Source organism: Callospermophilus lateralis, chromosome 8 (assembly GCF_048772815.1).
Source record: "Callospermophilus lateralis isolate mCalLat2 chromosome 8, mCalLat2.hap1, whole genome shotgun sequence".
Lineage (NCBI taxonomy): Eukaryota > Metazoa > Chordata > Mammalia > Rodentia > Sciuridae > Callospermophilus > Callospermophilus lateralis.
This window is the reverse complement of record NC_135312.1, coordinates 57271581-57281081: the sequence shown is the minus strand read 5'-3', so window position 1 is coordinate 57281081 and position 9501 is coordinate 57271581. Positions and strand designations below refer to the sequence as shown.

The 9501-nt window shown below is 37.5% G+C and overlaps 1 pseudogene; it reads right to left on the bottom strand.

Annotated features, from left to right (window-relative positions):
* Positions 1 to 407: 407 nt before the first annotated feature.
* Positions 408 to 1154, bottom strand: LOC143406486 (large ribosomal subunit protein uL30-like 1 pseudogene; annotated as a pseudogene).
* Between the last annotated feature and the right edge of the window lie 8347 nt (positions 1155 to 9501).

The following is a 9501-nucleotide window of genomic DNA, read 5'->3' as shown; positions in this document are numbered from 1 at the left end:
CCCAAGTATTTTAAATCTTTTCAAAACACGGCTCTTGGGACATCTAGATTCAAGTGTGCTCCTGGACTTGGTCCACTGCTGCAAGGGGCTTAGGGAGACTTGTATACATGCCTGGGTTATTCATTCACCAATATTAAACCGCAGGACAGAAGATGAGACAAAGTAGGGCTCCTTTCTCCACGGCATGTGTTGATTTCAGAGCAGAGGTGGTCAACGTGGAAAACAATTTTCCTTGGAACGGGGCTGTGATGAGAGGTGCGTACCATGATCATGACCTACTGTCTCTTCCCCAATCCCTTCCTTCCAGTTTCTTAAGGCAGAAAATAATCTTCTGTGAAGATACTTTGCAACAATTCCATCTAACAGAAACACATGCTTCTGATGCTTTGCTTTCAGATATTCTGGGTTTAGTTCAGCTGGTGGGTGAGCTGACTGATGCAGTCACCCCTAGCCAGGTAAGCCCATCTCCTTGAGGAAACCCACTCTATTTTTGGTAGCATGATAAGCAACAGAGAGGTGGAAAGGGCGCCATAATCCAGAGATCTCTCAAAAATACTTCCCCAGGGAGGCAATTTCATGAATGAGGTCTTCCAGACAAATGACATCAAACTTTCCCAGATGCTCCTCAATCACTGTCAGGGGGATGGTCTTATTCTTGACCCTTGCTTATCCACGTTTCAAGATGAGTTCCCGGACAGACTTCAGATTTGGAAATCCCCAGGTCACATAGGTTCTACTATCCATAGCATTTTTAGGCTTTTGGGGGTGACTTTAACAAAGACACTACTAAATATTTCCTTCAGACGAAGTCTTGCAATGGTCCTCTGCACCAGTAAACTCACCCCATTAATCCTTTGGATGCATACAACAAAGGCCAAGGAATGTTTATCAGGTGCTTCCAAAGCATGAGGTTTCACTTCTAGTCGTCTGATGCGCACGTGGTCACGTTTCTGCTGCCAGGAATCATTTGGAATGATTCTAGTCGTTTGAATCCGAATTCTTTTCCTTTTCTCTCCTTCTTTGCCAAAAGTACCTGCTTTGCCTGGGTAGCTTTGAGGGCCTGATAAGCCTTCCTCTTTTTCAGGAGATTTTTCTGGAACCAAAGGTATCTTTTTTCTTTGCTCTTCCTCTGCCATCTCTCCAGTGCTACAATTACTCAAGTTTACTTTTAGACTTTGATTCTAGGGTAGTTACCAGCAGGTCATAACCATGAGAATTGAAATAGCACTGGTTAAGAGGCTGGCATTTGGGGGCAGTCTGTGTATTTTGAATTCTTGTTTTGCTTTGTGACCCTGGCAAACCATATAACTTCTTTATGCTTTAGCTGCCTTACTCATAAAATAGAGGTTTAAAGCACCTACATTATAGAAATGTTACAAGGATTAACGAGTTCATAGTCACAGAGTGCTTGGGACTTTTCATGTGAGAAAAAAGGAAGGCAGGGAGGGAAGGAGGAAGAGAGAAAGGAAGAAATGAGGGAGTGGGAGAGCGAGGGAGGGAAGGAGGACTGATTTCTTCATTATTTTTAAAGAACTTTATGTTCGTCTCCTCCCCTTGCTTTTAAACTGAGAATATGCTTTGACTTTTTAAACATCTGTACTTGCTGCTCATCTATAGAGAGACAAGTGCTATTGACATGCCCAGAGGAAAGTGTTGCTCAGACACTAAAGCAGAGCAGGAACTGATGGGTGGCCGGTCCCCATCAGCCTGCCATTCCCAGGCACTCAGCATCATTTGTCAGATGCTCTGGGAATGCATTTCCATAGATTGTTGAAATAGGCAGATTCCCTCCAGCTGCTGCTCAGTCTCACTGCACCCTTATTTCTGACCCAGGCAGCCATATTTCTGCCTGTGGTGGAGTGGGAGGTTAGTAGAGATAATTGTGCTTTTTGGCCAATCATTATATTAAGTGTTTTCTGCTCTTGTGCTTGAAAATTATCTCTTTGCTCTGAAAGCATGCAATAGCTTCAGTCAGAGGGCCAGGTACAGGTTTCTTTTTCTCTACATTAATGGATGCTTTTATGGGCTTACTTTCACTCTTGGCAGGACACATTTTCTACTTTCTACCAAGGCTGGCTCTTGGTTCTGACCCTGGTCTTGGCAAGGATGGGTTCATGGTTGCCTCCAAGGTGATGTTCTTGATTTCATAGCAGGAGGCATCAACTTTTCCTTGCCACATACTACCCATTTCTCACCCTCTTTCTACCCCACAAACCCTCTTTCTACCAGCAAGCATTTACTGATTTCCCACTGCATGAGGAATGCTATAATAAAGATGATGGGGATTCCACAAAAATAAAGGAAGGAAGATAAGAAGGAAGGAAGGAAAGAGAGGAAGAAAGGTAGGTGATGGCTGATTTTGGGAAACTAATTATCTAGTTGGAGATTTGTTTAAAATTTCCACAGCAAATTATCAGTGCCTTATAATGCCTTTCTTGCTTATAACACTTACGACATCTTCTATCTTGCATTCTAATTTTCTTTCTTTTTTTAGTTTTATTGATTTTATTTTTTAAATACACAACAGTGGAATGCATTACAAGTCTTATTACACATATAGAGTACAATTTTTCATATCTTTGTATATAGAATATGGTCATGCCAATTCATGCCTTTATACAGGTACTTTGTTTTTTTTGCATTACAATTCTTATTACACATATATACCACAATTTTTCATACCCGTTTATATATAAAGTATGTTGATAACCAATTTGTGTCTTCATACATGTACTTTGGATAATGATGATAATGATGTCCATCACATTCCACCGCCCTTGCTAATCCCCTGCCCCCTCCCTTTCCCTCCCACCCCTCTGCCCTATCTAGAATTCCTCTAATCCTCCCATGCTTCCCCTCCCTACCCCACTATGAGTCAGCCTCTTATATCAGAGAAAACATTCGGCATTTGTTTTTTTGGGATTGGCTAACTTCACTTAGTATTATCTTCTCCAACGCCATCCATTTACCTGCAAATGCCATGATTTTATTCTCTTTTGCATTGTAATTTTCTATGTGCAGTAAAAGCTCACCTTTTCTTTATTCTCATTTTTTCCTGATCCAAATCCTCTTCTATGAGAAATAAACTTTTTACTTTGGTGCTTTTGTAAATGTCATCCACCCTGACACAGGCCCAGCACATAGAATGCATTTCCCTCCCTCCCTTCTTCCTTGTCCATTCTTCCCTTCTCATCTTCCCTCTGGGTATTTGGATTGTGCTAATAATTTTATATAAACCATGCATATAACTAGGGTTACTCTTTTTTTAATATTTATTTTTTAGTTATAGTTGGACACAATATTTTAATTTTATGTGGTGTTGAAGATTGAACCCAGTGCCTCACGCATGCTAGGCGAGCAGTTCTACCTCTGAGCCATAACCCCGGCCCCTAGAGTTACTTTTTAGGTTTATCAGCAATAAACAATACCAGCAATACTTCATTGATTCCCAGTGGCTTCATGCAGAAGGTGGAGAAGAAAGGTTTGAGACTGATGATGTGAGCCAACACTACGTGAAGAAGAAGTGTACTGCCATGATAAGACATTTAGATTTTATGCAGAAAGTATTGGCTATTCGTGTTATATATTTGATGAATATTTACTATGAGTAGGCTCTCTTATAGGCACTGAGAATACAGCAGTGATTAAATCGATTAGGTTGCATGAAGTTCTTACCCTGAAGGAGCTTTATTCTTGTGGAAGAAGACAGGTAACAAATGCAGAAATAAGGTCTGTATGAATGAATAATAAGTACTATGAGGAAGATAAAAAATAGAATATTGTGAGGAGGAGTGTCTGGGGTGGTGCTGGTCCCACCAGGCCTTTCTGAAGTGGTGACATTGGAGGTGAGAAGTAGACACTGGGAAGGGGGAAAGCACGCAGTGATGGGATGGGCAGGCTGGGAGGTGCACAGCATTCCAAGCTCAAGGTGCAGCAGATGCATTGCATGGACATGTTTGTGCAAACAAGTTTGGCATCTTCAGGGAGAAAAAAAAAGGAGTGATTGGAGCCCAGGGCTGGGGACTGAATAGACTGAGATGTGTTTAGAGAGATTAAAGGGTGGTCAGTTCTGCTGTCATTGGCAAGAAGCGTTGATATTTTTCAGTGGGAAATTCTGGAGAATTTTAAGTTAGATAGTTCATCTAATTTACTTGAATGGTTGTCTGGAGGATAGATGGGAGAGAAGCAAGGGACAAGGGGCCAGTTAAGAGGCTGTTGTATCCAGGGGTGAGGTCAGAGTGGTTCTACCTGGGGACTAAGCAGGAGGTCACATATAGGGGGTAGAGAGAAACTCACTTTTGTCGCACCCATTCCCTCACCCCTTGTAGAGAAGTGACATAATTCTGGGCAGAAACACTGATGATGAGAACAGTGTTCATACCCAAGAGAGAACCAAGGGTTCTGAGGCTGACTGTCACTTTATTTCACTGTTCTGACTCATTATCAGGCAGGGCTCTGTGTCTCTGCCACTGTTAAACACTCAGTGTCACAGAAGAAACAGAGGTTGGATGATGAGAGAGACTTTGTGGCCCCCAGCCTGCACTCTCTTTTCCCAGTTGACTCCATGATTTGACCTCTCAGCTCCTGAGGATGTGGGTTAGTCTTCCCCAGCTGCTCTCTATAAAATTAACACCTCCCCCAACACCGGGGAGAACTTGACAAAGACACAATAATTGTGGGAGATTTCAACATCTCTTTCAATTAAAGATATTTAGTAATCAAATCAAGTGAACACACAGAAGAACTGAATGTTACTTTTAATACATTTAACTTAATTGTCATTTGTTGAAATTTAAACTGTTTGAATGGAGAATGTCAGTTTTCATTTGTAACTGGATGATTTATAAAGATCGAGGTGCTTGACATTGAAGAAACCCTCAAATTTTGACGAGTAAAGATTTTACACGTCATATTCTTGGATTATAATCCAGTAAAAACAAAAAGATAGATGGATGACCTAAAATTTCTTCACTACTAGGATTAAATGAAGGGCTATATACCTAAATAATCTCTAAATAAGTCAAAAGGGAAATTATAAGTTTTCTAGGAAGGATAAAAAACAGAGAGTAGTTCATGCCCAAATCAATGTACACTGCAAAAGCTATACATACCCAAAGAAAAATACATAACCTTAAATATTTTTATTAGTACTGAGGAAGATAGGCTACATATAGAAATTCTTAATATTCATTTAAGAAATTAGAAAAACAATAAAAACCAGAAGGAAAAGAATTAAAGATAAAACTATAGTGAATTGAATTAGAAATAGAATAAATAATTTAAAAAATGATCAATAAACCACTTGTTGAGCCTAAGGAGAAAAGGAGAAAAAGTATACACTAGATTAGATGTAAGAAAGGGGACACAGACATAGATATTAGAGAAATTAAAGAGTCCTAGGAGGTATTGCTAGCAATTTTATTATAACAAATTTGAAAAACTGAAGGGAATAATTTATTTCCCAGAAGATACAAATAATCAACAATAAAGAAGATATGGAAAATGACTGTTGGTGAAAACTGAAAAGATGATAAAAGATCTATTTTTTAAAACTCTAGGAAAGGATAAATTCACAGCAATTGTCTAATCTTTAAAAAATGAATAACTTCATTGTTTTTTCAAGTGATTCCAGGCCATTTAAAAAAAGACATCTAAAAGATTTCTTGAAGCTATCATGACTTTAATACTAAAACTTGAAGAAGATAAGTGGCAATTATAATAAATCTCACTTATGAATATAGAAGCAAAAAATTATAAGAAGTTTTAAAGAAATAATGTGGCAATAAATAAAAAGAATTATGCATTTGATCAAGTATTTTTATTTTAGACATGTAAAAATGGATTAATAGCAAGAAATCTAGCAACATTATTATGTTAGCAAATAATATGTTTTGATAGATATGGAAGAATGTTTGCTAAAAGTTATCAGCTGTTCCCAATTAAACTATAAAGAGCCAGGCATAGTGGTGCCTACCTGTAATCTCAGCTACTTGGGATGCTGAGGTAGGAGAATCAAGAGTTTCTTGCAAAAACAGCCCAATTACACTATAAGTAAAATAGTAACAGAAAGAAATTCTTTGTGGACATCATTTTAACTGGCAATTATTATTTGTCCTATTTTGAAAATTAAATTTTCCTACTGCAACAATGTTTATGCTGATCCCCCAAATTCATATGTAAAATCTTAACTCTCACACTGATATTATTAGGAGGTGGGACCATTGGGAGACTAGATCACCTTGAGAGTCGTGCCTCATATATAGGATTAGTACCCTTTCAAAAGAGACCCCAGAGAATTCTCCTACTCTTGCCATGAGAGGACAAAGCAAAATCATAGCTGTCTATGAACCAGGAAGCAGGCCCGCAACAGATCCAATGCCAGCACCTTGGTCTTGACTTCCCAGCATCCAGAACTGTGAAAAATAAATTTCCATTGTGCCACTCAGTTTATGGCATTTTGTTATAGCAACCTGAACCAGCTTTGACATAACTTTATGACAAAATGTTGTATTCTGAACTTGCTCACCAAGTAACTTCAAACAACTCTCCAACTAAATGGTTAGCCAGACCAGGTTTCCTTTCTTTCTCTAAATAAAAAAAATCCATTCCATTACAAAATACTCATAACATTCACCCAGTTCCTGTGGTATGAAATGTTAGGAGATCTCAGTCATTTGTAGTAGAAAAACAATTATTTGATGGTAGAAAACTATGCACTGTCCAGACTGAAGGTCAAGGGCATGCATGCATGCCCTTAACCTAACAATGACTTCCCCCTATGATATTATGTCTTTGTTTACTCACTAACTACCGGTGGGCTTTGTTATTTCCAGTTCCATTACAGAATTAAATAGAAACCCTGTGTACCAAACATGACAGCAAAATTATTCTAAAATCAAATCATAGAATTTTTCCAAATAAAATTGGGAACTGATCAGGAATGTTCACTATTATCATTGCTATTTACTACTGCACAGGAAATCCCAGTGATAAAGAGACAAGAAAATGTAATAATTGGTATAAATATTGGAAATGAAGAGAGCGAAAACTATTTTTTTTTTTGCTGATGATGAAATTCAAGACTTCAGTAAATAAAAACACAAAAATTAATGAGAAAATTTGGTGAGGTGATCAACATAGATTAATATATAAGAGTCAGCCATTCAAAATTCCTAGAAATAAGCACTGAGTAAAATAAGTGGAAAAAATAGCATTTATATAAGTTATAAGATATGGTATTTATAAATAAGTTTTAAGAGAAAAGCACAGGAACAATATGAAGAAAATCATACAAATTTATTTATGACATTGTTCTAGTCAACTTTGCATCACTGTGACCAAAATACCTGACAGGAACAACTGAGAGGAAGAAAATTTTATTTGGGGCTCATGGTTTCAGAGGTCTCAGTCCATAGATGGCTGACTCCATTGCTTGGGGCCCAAGGTGAACCCAGCCCATCATGAGGGAAGGACCCAGCAGGTGAAAGATGCTCGGGTCATGTGGCAGGCTCAGGAAGCTGAGGGGTGCGGGGCACAGGGAAGATGCACCCTTCCAGAGCACACCCTAGTGACCCACGCCCTCCAGCCACGCTCCCCTTGCCTACATTTACCATTCGGTCATTCAAACTAGGATGGACTGGTAAAGTGCTCTCATATTCTCATCATTTTACCTTTGAACATCCCTGCATTAACACAGGAGCCTTTGGGGGATACCTGATATCCAAACCATACAGATATTAAACAGATCTGAATAAATGGTAAGGTGAGGTTTTAATTTTATTGTTTTTTAAATTTTAATTGGTGCATTATAAATGTACATAGTGTTGGGATTTCTGATTACGTATTTGTACATGCACACAATTTAACAATATAATTTGGCCAATATCATTCCCCAGTATTTCCTCTTTCCCTCCACTCCTTCCTCTCTGACCTCTTTCCTCTACTCTACTGATCCCCCTTTGATTTTTATGAGATAATGTTTTCAATTGAAAGGGTAATATAGTAATAATGTTGATTTTTCCCTAAATAAATGTAAACTTGATGAGATTTAGATCATAATGCCAACATGGCATTAAAAAATCTTTTTGGAATAGGATAAAATTACCTTAAAGTTTGGGAGTAAGAATAGATGCTTAATAATAGTCAAAAATGTAAAAGCATAGACTGACAAAAGAGAGTGTTTCTTATCAGATATTAGAACACACTAAAAAGCCATTCAACTCAAATCAATGTGATAGTAGTCTAGGAATTGACAGGTAGACAAGAGGATCAAAACAGAGAGGGCAGAAATAGATCTTTGCATATAAGAGAATTTAAAAAGCAAAAATTGGTATTTTAATATGTTTGGAGAGATTAGAATTATTTAATAAATACTAATTCTAGAAGAAAGTAAAATTTAACATTATATATTATACCATATACAAATAAATGTTCAAGATCACTAAAAATGTAAATAAAAAAAATCATAATGAAAATTCTGCAAGAGAATTGTAAAAAAAAATAAACTACAATTTAGGGATGGAAAACATCTCAAGCAAGACCAAACACCCCAAAAGTCTGTAGTGTGTGTGTGTGTGTGTGTGTGTGTGTGTGTGTACACATTCTTACATATGCATGCTTGTGTATGTATTTTTTTCCCCCAATGGAGATAGTCATATCAAAGGTAGTTGAGTTCACTAGTAGTCAGGAGACACAAATGAAAGTAACAGTGAGATAGCTCTTAATAACCACCAGACTGGAAAACATGTAAAGTCAATAACACTCCTTGCTGATAAGGATCCAGAGCAAAAAGTAGCCATACGTTATATATTCCAAACACACAAGGATATTCTCCCACACAACCACAAACAACCTTCCAGTTCATTGATTTATTACTACTATTCAATCTGCAGAATCCATCCAAGTTCTATAAATTGTCTTAATAATGTCCTTTATTACAAGAGACCAGTTCATAATCATGTGCTACATGTAATCATCATGTCTCTTCAGAACAGTTGCTTAGTTTTTCCTTGATGTTCATCTCCTTAGTACTTCGAAGATTACAATTTTTTTTTGTTAATGTTCTTACATTTGGGTTTGTCTAATATTCCTTCATGATTAGATTCAGGTTATGCAACTCTGACAGGAACACCATAGAAGGAACACTGTGCTCATCTCATTGTGTCCTACCACATGACACATGCATCATGTTTTTCCTCTACTAACCATATAAATTTTGATTGCTTGATTAACATGGCATCCACCAGACTTCTCCACTGTGAAGTTATCCCTCTTGTTGTTTTTGATTAATATTTTGCAGGAGGTCATTTGAAACTACATAATACATAGTTTATTTCTCATTAAAGCCCAATTTACTTGTTGATTGGTTTATACTAGTATGGACTCATGTTGCCTATTTTACTCAATGGGTTATAATTTTTCCCTATTATTATTTGTTTTGATGTTCAGAATGTCCCCAGCTTGTCAGTAGAAGTCCTCTAGATAGCATGTGTTTTCTGTCAA